A 16,564-nucleotide genomic window follows, 5' to 3' on the forward strand; every position below is an offset into this window, starting at 1 on the left:
TCTCACAATCACACAATCACGCAATCACACAATCACACAATCACAATCACACAATCACACAATCACACAATCACACAATCTCACAATCACACAATCACACAATCACACAATCACACAATCACACAGTCACACAGTCACACAATCACACAATCACACAATCACAATCGCACAATCACAATCACACAATCACAATCACACAATCACAATCACACAATCACAATCACACAATCACAATCACAAAATCGCAATCACACAATCACACAATCACACAATCACACAATCACACAATCACACAATCACACAATTCACACAATCTCACAATCACACAATCACACAATCACACAATCACACAATCACAATTAGACAATCACACAATCACACAATCACACAATCACACAATCACAATCACACAATCACAATCACACAATCACAATCACACAATCACAATCACACAATCACAATCACACAATCGCAATCACACAATCAATCAATCACACAATCACACAATCACACAACCACACAATCACAAAATCACACAATTCACACAATCTCACAATCACACAATCACAATCGCACAATCACAATTACACAATCACACAATCACACAATCACACAATTCACACAATCTCACAATCACACAATCACAATCGCATAATCACAATTACACAATCACAATTACACAATCACACAATCACACAATCACACAATCACACAATCACACAACCACACAATCACACAATCACACAATAACACAAGCACACACTCACACAATCACACAGACACAATCACACAATCACAATCACACAATCACAATCACACAATCACAATCACACAATCACACAATCACACAATCACACAATCACACAATCACACAAGCACACAATCACTCAATCACACAATCACACAATCACACAATCACACAATCACACAATCACACTACCACACAATCACACAATCACACAATCACACAATCACACAATCACACAATCACACAGTACACACAATCACAATCACACAATCACAATTACACAATCACACAATCACACAATCACACAATCACACAATCACACAATCACACAATCACACAATCACCTAATCACACAATCACACAATCTCACAACCACACAATCACACAGGCACACATAACTCAATCACACAATCACAAAATCACACAATCACACAATCTCACAATCACACAATCACACAATCACACAATCACGGTCACACAATCACACATTCACACAATCACAATCACACACTCACAATCACACAATCACAATCACACAATCACAATCACACAATCACAATCACACAATCACAATCACACAATCACAATCACACAATCACAATCACACAATCACAATCACACAATCACAATCACACAATCACAATCACACAATCACAATCACACAATCACAATCACACAATCACAATCACACAATCACAATCACACAATCACAATCACACAATCACAATCACACAATCACAATCACACAATCACAATCACACAATCACAATCACACAATCAAAATCACACAATCACAATCACACAATCACAATCACACAATCACAATCACACAATCACAATCACACAATCACAATCACACAATCACAATCACACAATCACAATCACACAATCACAATCACACAATCACAATCACACAATCACAATCACACAATCACAATCACACAATCACAATCACACAATCACAATCACACAATCACAATCACACAATCACAATCACACAATCACACAATCACAATTACACAACCACACAATCACACAATCACACAATCACACAATCACACAATCACACAATCACACAATCACACAATCACACAATCACACAATCACACAATCACACTATCACACAATCACACAATCACACAATCACACAATCACACAATCACACAATCACACAATCACACAATCACACAATCACACAATCACACAATCACACAATCACACAATCACACAATCACACAATCACACAATCACACAATCACACAATCACACAATCACAATCACACAATCACAATCACACAATCACAATCACACAATCACAATCACACAATCACAATCACACAATCACAATCACACAATCACAATCACACAATCACAATCACACAATCACAATCACACAATCACAATCACACAATCACAATCACACAATCACAATCACACAATCACAATCACCAAATCACAATCACACTATCACAATCACACAATCACAATCACACAATCACAATCACACAATCACAATCACACAATCACAATCACACAATCACAATCACACAATCACAATCACACAATCACAATCACACAATCACAATCACACAATCACAATCACACAATCACAATCACACAATCACAATCACACAATCACAATCACACAATCACAATCACACAATCACAATCACACAATCACAATCACACAATCACAATCACACAATCACAATCACACAATCACAATCACACAATCACAATCACACAATCACAATCACACAATCACAATCACACAATCACAATCACACAATCACAATCACACAATCACAATCACACAATCACAATCACACAATCACAATCACACAATCACAATCACACAATCACAATCACACAATCACAATCACACAATCACAATCACACAATCACAATCACACAATCACAATCACACAATCACAATCACACAATCACACAATCACACAATCACACAATCACACAATCACACAATCACACAATCACACAATCACACAATCACACAATCACACAATCACACAATCACACAATCACACAATCACACAATCACACAATCACACAATCACACAATCACACAATCACACAATCACACAATCACACAATCACAATCACACAATCACAATCACACAATCGCAATCACACAATCACACAATCACACAATCACACAATCACACAATCACACAATTCACACAATCTCACAATCACTCAATCACACAATCACACAATCACACAATCACACAATAACACATTCACACAATCACACAATCACTCAATCACACAATCACACAATCTCACAATCACACAATCACACAATCACACAATCACACAATCACACAGTCACACAATCACACAATCACAATCACGCAATCACACAATCACGATCACACAATCACGATCACACAATCACGATCACACAATCACGGTCACACAATCACGGTCACACAACCACACAATCACACAATCACACAATCACACAATCACACAATCACACAATCACACAATCACACAATCACACAATCACACAATCACACAATCACACAGTCACACAATCACACAATCACACAATCACACAATCACACAATCACACAATCACACAATCACACAATCACACAATCTCACAATCACACAATCACGCAATCACACAATCACACAATCACAATCACACAATCACACAATCACACAATCACACAATCTCACAATCACACAATCACACAATCACACAATCACACAATCACACAGTCACACAGTCACACAATCACACAATCACACAATCACAATCGCACAATCACAATCACACAATCACAATCACACAATCACAATCACACAATCACAATCACACAATCACAATCACAAAATCGCAATCACACAATCACACAATCACACAATCACACAATCACACAATCACACAATCACACAATCACACAATTCACACAATCTCACAATCACACAATCACACAATCACACAATCACACAATCACAATTAGACAATCACACAATCACACAATCACACAATCACACAATCACAATCACACAATCACACAATCACAATTACACAATCACACAATCACACAATCACACAATCACACAATCACACAATCACACAATCACACAATCACACAATCACACAATCACACAATCACACAATCACACAATCACACAATCACACAATCACTCAATCACACAATCGCACAATCACAATCACACAATCACAATCACACAATCACAATCACACAATCACAATCACACAATCACAATCACACAATCACAATCACACAATCACAATCACACAATCACAATCACACAATCACAATCACACAATCACAATCACACAATCACAATCACACAATCACAATCACACAATCACAATCACACAATCACAATCACACAATCACAATCACACAATCACAATCACACAATCACAATCACACAATCACAATCACACAATCACAATCACACAATCACAATCACACAATCACAATCACACAATCACAATCACACAATCACAATCACACAATCACAATCACACAATCACAATCACACAATCACAATCACACAATCACAATCACACAATCACAATCACACAATCACAATCACACAATCACAATCACACAATCACAATCACACAATCACAATCACACAATCACAATCACACAATCACAATCACACAATCACAATCACACAATCACAATCACACAATCACAATCACACAATCACAATCACACAATCACAATCACACAATCACAATCACACAATCACAATCACACAATCACAATCACACAATCACAATCACACAATCACAATCACACAATCACAATCACACAATCACAATCACACAATCACAATCACACAATCACAATCACACAATCACAATCACACAATCACAATCACACAATCACAATCACACAATCACAATCACACAATCACTCAATCACACAATCACACAATCACACAATCACACAATCACAATCACACAATCACAATTACACAATCACACAATCACACAATCACACAATCACGCAATCATACAATCACACAAACACAGAATCACTCAATCACACGATCACACAACCACACAATCACACAATCACACAATCACACAATCACACAATCACACACTCACACAATCACACAGTCACAATCACACAATCACAATCACACAATCACAATCACACAATCACACAGTCACACAATCACACAATCACAATCACGCCATCACACAATCACGATCACACAATCACGATCACACAATCACGGTCACACAATCACGGTCACACAACCACACAATCACACAATCACACAATCACACAATCACACAATCACACAATCACACAATCACACAATCACACAATCACACAATCTCACAATCACACAATAACACAATCACACAATCACACAATCACACAATCACACAATCACACAATCTCACAATCACACAATCACACAATCACACAATCACACAATCACACAATCACACAATCACACAATCACACAATCACACAATCACACAGTCACACAATCACACAATCACACAATCACACAATCACACAATCACTCAATCACACAATCACACAATCACACAATCACACAATCACGGTCACACAATCACACATTCACACAATCACGCAATCACACAATCACACAATCACACAATCACAATCACACAATCTCACAATCACACAATCACACAATCACACAATCACACAATCACACAATCACACAATCACACAATCACACAGTCACACAATCACACAATCACACAATCACACAATCACACAATCACACAGTCACACAATCACACAATCACACAATCACACAATCACACAATCACAATCGCACAATCACAATCACACAATCACACAATCACACAATCACACAATCACACAATCACACAATCACACAATCACAATTACACAATCACACAATCACACAATCACACAATCACAATCACACAATCACACAATCACAATTACACAATCACACAATCACACAATCACACAATCACACAATCACACAATCACACAATCACACAATCACACAATCACACAATCACACAATCACACAATCACACAATCACACAATCACACAATCACACAATCACACAATCACACAATCACACAATCACACAATCACACAATCACACAATCACTCAATCACACAATCGCACAATCACAATCACACAATCACAATCACACAATCACAATCACACAATCACTATCACACAATCACAATCACACAATCACAATCACACAATCACAATCACACAATCACAATCACACAATCACAATCACACAATCACAATCACACAATCACAATCACACAATCACAATCACACAATCACAATCACACAATCACAATCACACAATCACAATCACACAATCACAATCACACAATCACAATCACACAATCACAATCACACAATCACAATCACACAATCACAATCACACAATCACAATCACACAATCACAATCACACAATCACAATCACACAATCACAATCACACAATCACAATCACACAATCACAATCACACAATCACAATCACACAATCACAATCACACAATCACACAACCACACAATCACACAATCACACAATAACACAATCACACACTCACACAATCACACAATCACAATCACACAATCACAATCACACAATCACAATCACACAATCACTCAATCACACAATCACACAATCACACAATCACACAATCACACAATCACAATCACACAATCACAATTACACAATCACACAATCACACAATCACGCAATCATACAATCACACAAACACACAATCACTCAATCACACGATCACACAACCACACAATCACACAATCACACAATCACACAATCACACACTCACACAATCACACAGTCACAATCACACAATCACAATCACACAATCACAATCACACAATCACAATCACACAACCACAATCACACAATCACAATCACACAATCACAATCACACAATCACAATCACACAATCACAATCACACAATCACAATCACACAATCACAATCACACAATCACAATCACACAATCACAATCACACAATCACAATCACACAATCACAATCACACAATCACAATCACACAATCGCAATCACACAATCAATCAATCACACAATCACACAATCACACAACCACACAATCACACAATCACACAATTCACACAATCTCACAATCACACAATCACAATCGCACAATCACAATTACACAATCACACAATCACACAATCACACAATTCACACAATCTCACAATCACACAATCACAATCGCATAATCACAATTACACAATCACAATTACACAATCACACAATCACACAATCACACAATCACACAATCACACAACCACACAATCACACAATCACACAATAACACAATCACACACTCACACAATCACACAGACACAATCACACAATCACAATGACACAATCACAATCACACAATCACAATCACACAATCACACAATCACACAATCACACAATCACACAATCACACAATCACACAATCACACAAGCACACAATCACTCAATCACACAATCACACAATCACACAATCACACAATCACACAATCACACAATCACACAGTCACACAATCACACAATCACACAATCACACAATCACACAATCACAATCGCACAATCACAATCACACAATCACACAATCACACAATCACACAATCACACAATCACACAATCACACAATCACACAATCACACAATCACACAATCACAATCACACAATCACAATCACACAATCACAATCACACAATCACAATCACACAATCACAATCACACAATCACAATCACACAATCACAATCACACAATCACAATCACACAATCACAATCACACAATCACAATCACACAATCACAATCACACAATCACAATCACACAATCACAATCACACAATCACAATCACACAATCACAATCACACAATCACAATCACACAATCACAATCACACAATCACAATCACACAATCACAATCACACAATCACAATCACACAATCACAATCACACAATCACAATCACACAATCACAATCACACAATCACAATCACACAATCACAATCACACAATCACAATCACACAATCACAATCACACAATCACAATCACACAATCACAATCACACAATCACAATCACACAATCACAATCACACAATCACAATCACACAATCACAATCACACAATCACAATCACACAATCACAATCACACAATCACAATCACACAATCACAATCACACAATCACAATCACACAATCACAATCACACAATCACAATCACACAATCACAATCACACAATCACAATCACACAATCACAATCACACAATCACAATCACACAATCACAATCACACAATCACAATCACACAATCACAATCACACAATCACAATCACACAATCACAATCACACAATCACAATCACACAATCACAATCACACAATCTCACAATCACACAATCACACAATCACACAATCACACAATCACACAATCACACAATCACACAATCACACAGTCACACAATCACACAGTCACACAATCACACAATCACACAATCACACAATCACACAGTCACACAATCACACACTCACACAATCACACAATCACACAATCACAATCGCACAATCACAATCACACAATCACACAATCACACAATCACACAATCACACAATCACACAATCACACAATCACACAATCACACAATCACACAATCACACAATCACTCAATCACACAATCACACAATCTCACAATCACACAATCACACAGTCATACAATCACACCATCACAATCACGCAATCACACAATCACACAATCACACAATCACACAATCACACAATCACACAATCACAAAATCACACAATCACACAATCACACAATCACACAATCACACAATCACACAATCACACAATCACACAATCACACAATCACACAATCACACAGTCACACAATCACACAATCACACAATCACACAATCACAATCGCACAATCACACAATCACACAATCCCACAATTCACACAATCTCACAATCACACAATCACACAATCACACAATCACACAATCACAATTACACAATCACACAATCACACAATCACACAATCACAATCACACAATCACACAATCACAATTACACAATCACACAATCACACAATCACACAATCACACAATCACACAATCACACAATCACACAAACAATCACACAATCACACAATCACACAATCACACAATCACACAATCACTCAATCACACAATCGCACAATCACAATCACACAATCACAATCACACAATCACAATCACACAATCACTATCACACAATCACAATCACACAATCACAATCACACAATCACAATCACACAATCACAATTACACAATCACACAATCACACAATCACACAATCACACAATCACAATCACACAATCACACAATCACAATTACACAATCACACAATCACACAATCACACAATCACACAATCACACAATCACACAATCACACAATCACACAATCACACAATCACACAATCACACAATCACACAATCACACAATCACACAATCACACAATCACACAATCACTCAATCACACAATCACACAATCTCACAATCACACAATCACACAGTCATACAATCACACCATCACAATCACGCAATCACACAATCACACAATCACACAATCACACAATCACACAATCACACAATCACAAAATCACACAATCACACAATCACACAATCACACAATCACACAATCACACAATCACACAATCACACAATCACACAGTCACACAATCACACAATCACACAATCACACAATCACAATCGCACAATCACACAATCACACAATCCCACAATTCACACAATCTCACAATCACACAATCACACAATCACACAATCACAATTACACAATCACACAATCACACAATCACAATCGCACAATCACACAATCACACAATCCCACAATTCACACAATCTCACAATCACACAATCACACAATCACACAATCACACAATCACAATTACACAATCACACAATCACACAATCACACAATCACAATCACACAATCACACAATCACAATTACACAATCACACAATCACACAATCACACAATCACACAATCACACAATCACACAATCACACAATCACACAATCACACAATCACACAATCACACAATCACACAATCACTCAATCACACAATCGCACAATCACAATCACACAATCACAATCACACAATCACAATCACACAATCACAATCACACAATCACTATCACACAATCACAATCACACAATCACAATCACACAATCACAATCACACAATCACAATCACACAATCACAATCACACAATCACAATCACACAATCACAATCACACAATCACAATCACACAATCACAATCACACAATCACAATCACACAATCACAATCACACAATCACAATCACACAATCACAATCACACAATCACAATCACACAATCACAATCACACAATCACAATCACACAATCACAATCACACAATCACAATCACACAATCACAATCACACAATCACAATCACACAATCACAATCACACAATCACAATCACACAATCACAATCACACAATCACAATCACACAATCACACAATCACACAATCACACAATCACACAATCACACAATCACACAATCACACAATCACACAATCACACAATCACACAATCACACAATCACACAATCACACAATCACACAATCACACAATCACACAATCACACAATCACACAATCACACAATCACAATCACACAATCACAATCACACAATCGCAATCACACAATCACACAATCACACAATCACACAATCACACAATCACACAATTCACACAATCTCACAATCACTCAATCACACAATCACACAATCACACAATCACACAATAACACATTCACACAATCACACAATCACTCAATCACACAATCACACAATCTCACAATCACACAATCACACAATCACACAATCACACAATCACACAGTCACACAATCACACAATCACAATCACGCAATCACACAATCACGATCACACAATCACGATCACACAATCACGATCACACAATCACGGTCACACAATCACGGTCACACAACCACACAATCACACAATCACACAATCACACAATCACACAATCACACAATCACACAATCACACAATCACACAATCACACAGTCACACAATCACACAATCACACAATCACACAATCACACAATCACACAATCACACAATCACACAATCACACAATCTCACAATCACACAATCACGCAATCACACAATCACACAATCACAATCACACAATCACACAATCACACAATCACACAATCTCACAATCACACAATCACACAATCACACAATCACACAATCACACAGTCACACAGTCACACAATCACACAATCACACAATCACAATCGCACAATCACAATCACACAATCACAATCACACAATCACAATCACACAATCACAATCACACAATCACAATCACAAAATCGCAATCACACAATCACACAATCACACAATCACACAATCACACAATCACACAATCACACAATTCACACAATCTCACAATCACACAATCACACAATCACACAATCACACAATCACAATTAGACAATCACACAATCACACAATCACACAATCACACAATCACAATCACACAATCACACAATCACAATTACACAATCACACAATCACACAATCACACAATCACACAATCACACAATCACACAATCACACAATCACACAATCACACAATCACACAATCACACAATCACACAATCACACAATCACACAATCACTCAATCACACAATCGCACAATCACAATCACACAATCACAATCACACAATCACAATCACACAATCACAATCACACAATCACAATCACACAATCACAATCACACAATCACAATCACACAATCACAATCACACAATCACAATCACACAATCACAATCACACAATCACAATCACACAATCACAATCACACAATCACAATCACACAATCACAATCACACAATCACAATCACACAATCACAATCACACAATCACAATCACACAATCACAATCACACAATCACAATCACACAATCACAATCACACAATCACAATCACACAATCACAATCACACAATCACAATCACACAATCACAATCACACAATCACAATCACACAATCACAATCACACAATCACAATCACACAATCACAATCACACAATCACAATCACACAATCACAATCACACAATCACAATCACACAATCACAATCACACAATCACAATCACACAATCACAATCACACAATCACAATCACACAATCACAATCACACAATCACAATCACACAATCACAATCACACAATCACAATCACACAATCACAATCACACAATCACAATCACACAATCACAATCACACAATCACAATCACACAATCACAATCACACAATCACAATCACACAATCACAATCACACAATCACAATCACACAATCACAATCACACAATCACAATCACACAATCACAATCACACAATCACAATCACACAATCACAATCACACAATCACAATCACACAATCACAATCACACAATCACAATCACACAATCACTCAATCACACAATCACACAATCACACAATCACACAATCACAATCACACAATCACAATTACACAATCACACAATCACACAATCACACAATCACGCAATCATACAATCACACAAACACAGAATCACTCAATCACACGATCACACAACCACACAATCACACAATCACACAATCACACAATCACACAATCACACACTCACACAATCACACAGTCACAATCACACAATCACAATCACACAATCACAATCACACAATCACACAGTCACACAATCACACAATCACAATCACGCCATCACACAATCACGATCACACAATCACGATCACACAATCACGGTCACACAATCACGGTCACACAACCACACAATCACACAATCACACAATCACACAATCACACAATCACACAATCACACAATCACACAATCACACAATCACACAATCTCACAATCACACAATAACACAATCACACAATCACACAATCACACAATCACACAATCACACAATCTCACAATCACACAATCACACAATCACACAATCACACAATCACACAATCACACAATCACACAATCACACAATCACACAATCACACAGTCACACAATCACACAATCACACAATCACACAATCACACAATCACTCAATCACACAATCACACAATCACACAATCACACAATCACACAATCACACAATCACACAATCACACAATCACACAGTCACACAATCACACAATCACACAATCACACAATCACACAATCACACAGTCACACAATCACACAATCACACAATCACACAATCACACAATCACAATCGCACAATCACAATCACACAATCACACAATCACACAATCACACAATCACACAATCACACAATCACACAATCACAATTACACAATCACACAATCACACAATCACACAATCACAATCACACAATCACACAATCACAATTACACAATCACACAATCACACAATCACACAATCACACAATCACACAATCACACAATCACACAATCACACAATCACACAATCACACAATCACACAATCACACAATCACACAATCACACAATCACACAATCACACAATCACACAATCACACAATCACACAATCACACAATCACACAATCACACAATCACACAATCACTCAATCACACAATCGCACAATCACAATCACACAATCACAATCACACAATCACAATCACACAATCACTATCACACAATCACAATCACACAATCACAATCACACAATCACAATCACACAATCACAATCACACAATCACAATCACACAATCACAATCACACAATCACAATCACACAATCACAATCACACAATCACAATCACACAATCACAATCACACAATCACAATCACACAATCACAATCACACAATCACAATCACACAATCACAATCACACAATCACAATCACACAATCACAATCACACAATCACAATCACACAATCACAATCACACAATCACAATCACACAATCACAATCACACAATCACAATCACACAATCACAATCACACAATCACAATCACACAATCACACAACCACACAATCACACAATCACACAATAACACAATCACACACTCACACAATCACACAATCACAATCACACAATCACAATCACACAATCACAATCACACAATCACTCAATCACACAATCACACAATCACACAATCACACAATCACACAATCACAATCACACAATCACAATTACACAATCACACAATCACACAATCACGCAATCATACAATCACACAAACACACAATCACTCAATCACACGATCACACAACCACACAATCACACAATCACACAATCACACAATCACACACTCACACAATCACACAGTCACAATCACACAATCACAATCACACAATCACAATCACACAATCACAATCACACAACCACAATCACACAATCACAATCACACAATCACAATCACACAATCACAATCACACAATCACAATCACACAATCACAATCACACAATCACAATCACACAATCACAATCACACAATCACAATCACACAATCACAATCACACAATCACAATCACACAATCACAATCACACAATCGCAATCACACAATCAATCAATCACACAATCACACAATCACACAACCACACAATCACACAATCACACAATTCACACAATCTCACAATCACACAATCACAATCGCACAATCACAATTACACAATCACACAATCACACAATCACACAATTCACACAATCTCACAATCACACAATCACAATCGCATAATCACAATTACACAATCACAATTACACAATCACACAATCACACAATCACACAATCACACAATCACACAACCACACAATCACACAATCACACAATAACACAATCACACACTCACACAATCACACAGACACAATCACACAATCACAATGACACAATCACAATCACACAATCACAATCACACAATCACACAATCACACAATCACACAATCACACAATCACACAATCACACAATCACACAAGCACACAATCACTCAATCACACAATCACACAATCACACAATCACACAATCACACAATCACACAATCACACAGTCACACAATCACACAATCACACAATCACACAATCACACAATCACAATCGCACAATCACAATCACACAATCACACAATCACACAATCACACAATCACACAATCACACAATCACACAATCACACAATCACACAATCACACAATCACAATCACACAATCACAATCACACAATCACAATCACACAATCACAATCACACAATCACAATCACACAATCACAATCACACAATCACAATCACACAATCACAATCACACAATCACAATCACACAATCACAATCACACAATCACAATCACACAATCACAATCACACAATCACAATCACACAATCACAATCACACAATCACAATCACACAATCACAATCACACAATCACAATCACACAATCACAATCACACAATCACAATCACACAATCACAATCACACAATCACAATCACACAATCACAATCACACAATCACAATCACACAATCACAATCACACAATCACAATCACACAATCACAATCACACAATCACAATCACACAATCACAATCACACAATCACAATCACACAATCACAATCACACAATCACAATCACACAATCACAATCACACAATCACAATCACACAATCACAATCACACAATCACAATCACACAATCACAATCACACAATCACAATCACACAATCACAATCACACAATCACAATCACACAATCTCACAATCACACAATCACACAATCACACAATCACACAATCACACAATCACACAATCACACAATCACACAGTCACACAATCACACAGTCACACAATCACACAATCACACAATCACACAATCACACAGTCACACAATCACACACTCACACAATCACACAATCACACAATCACAATCGCACAATCACAATCACACAATCACACAATCACACAATCACACAATCACACAATCACACAATCACACAATCACACAATCACACAATCACACAATCACACAATCACTCAATCACACAATCACACAATCTCACAATCACACAATCACACAGTCATACAATCACACCATCACAATCACGCAATCACACAATCACACAATCACACAATCACACAATCACACAATCACACAATCACAAAATCACACAATCACACAATCACACAATCACACAATCACACAATCACACAATCACACAATCACACAATCACACAATCACACAATCACACAGTCACACAATCACACAATCACACAATCACACAATCACAATCGCACAATCACACAATCACACAATCCCACAATTCACACAATCTCACAATCACACAATCACACAATCACACAATCACACAATCACAATTACACGATCACACAATCACACAATCACACAATCACAATCACACAATCACACAATCACAATTACACAATCACACAATCACACAATCACACAATCACACAATCACACAATCACACAATCACACAAACAATCACACAATCACACAATCACACAATCACACAATCACACAATCACTCAATCACACAATCGCACAATCACAATCACACAATCACAATCACACAATCACAATCACACAATCACTATCACACAATCACAATCACACAATCACAATCACACAATCACAATCACACAATCACAATTACACAATCACACAATCACACAATCACACAATCACACAATCACAATCACACAATCA

The sequence above is a fragment of the Megachile rotundata genome, unplaced genomic scaffold (genome assembly GCF_050947335.1).
Source record: "Megachile rotundata isolate GNS110a unplaced genomic scaffold, iyMegRotu1 scaffold0132, whole genome shotgun sequence".
NCBI lineage: Eukaryota > Metazoa > Arthropoda > Insecta > Hymenoptera > Megachilidae > Megachile > Megachile rotundata.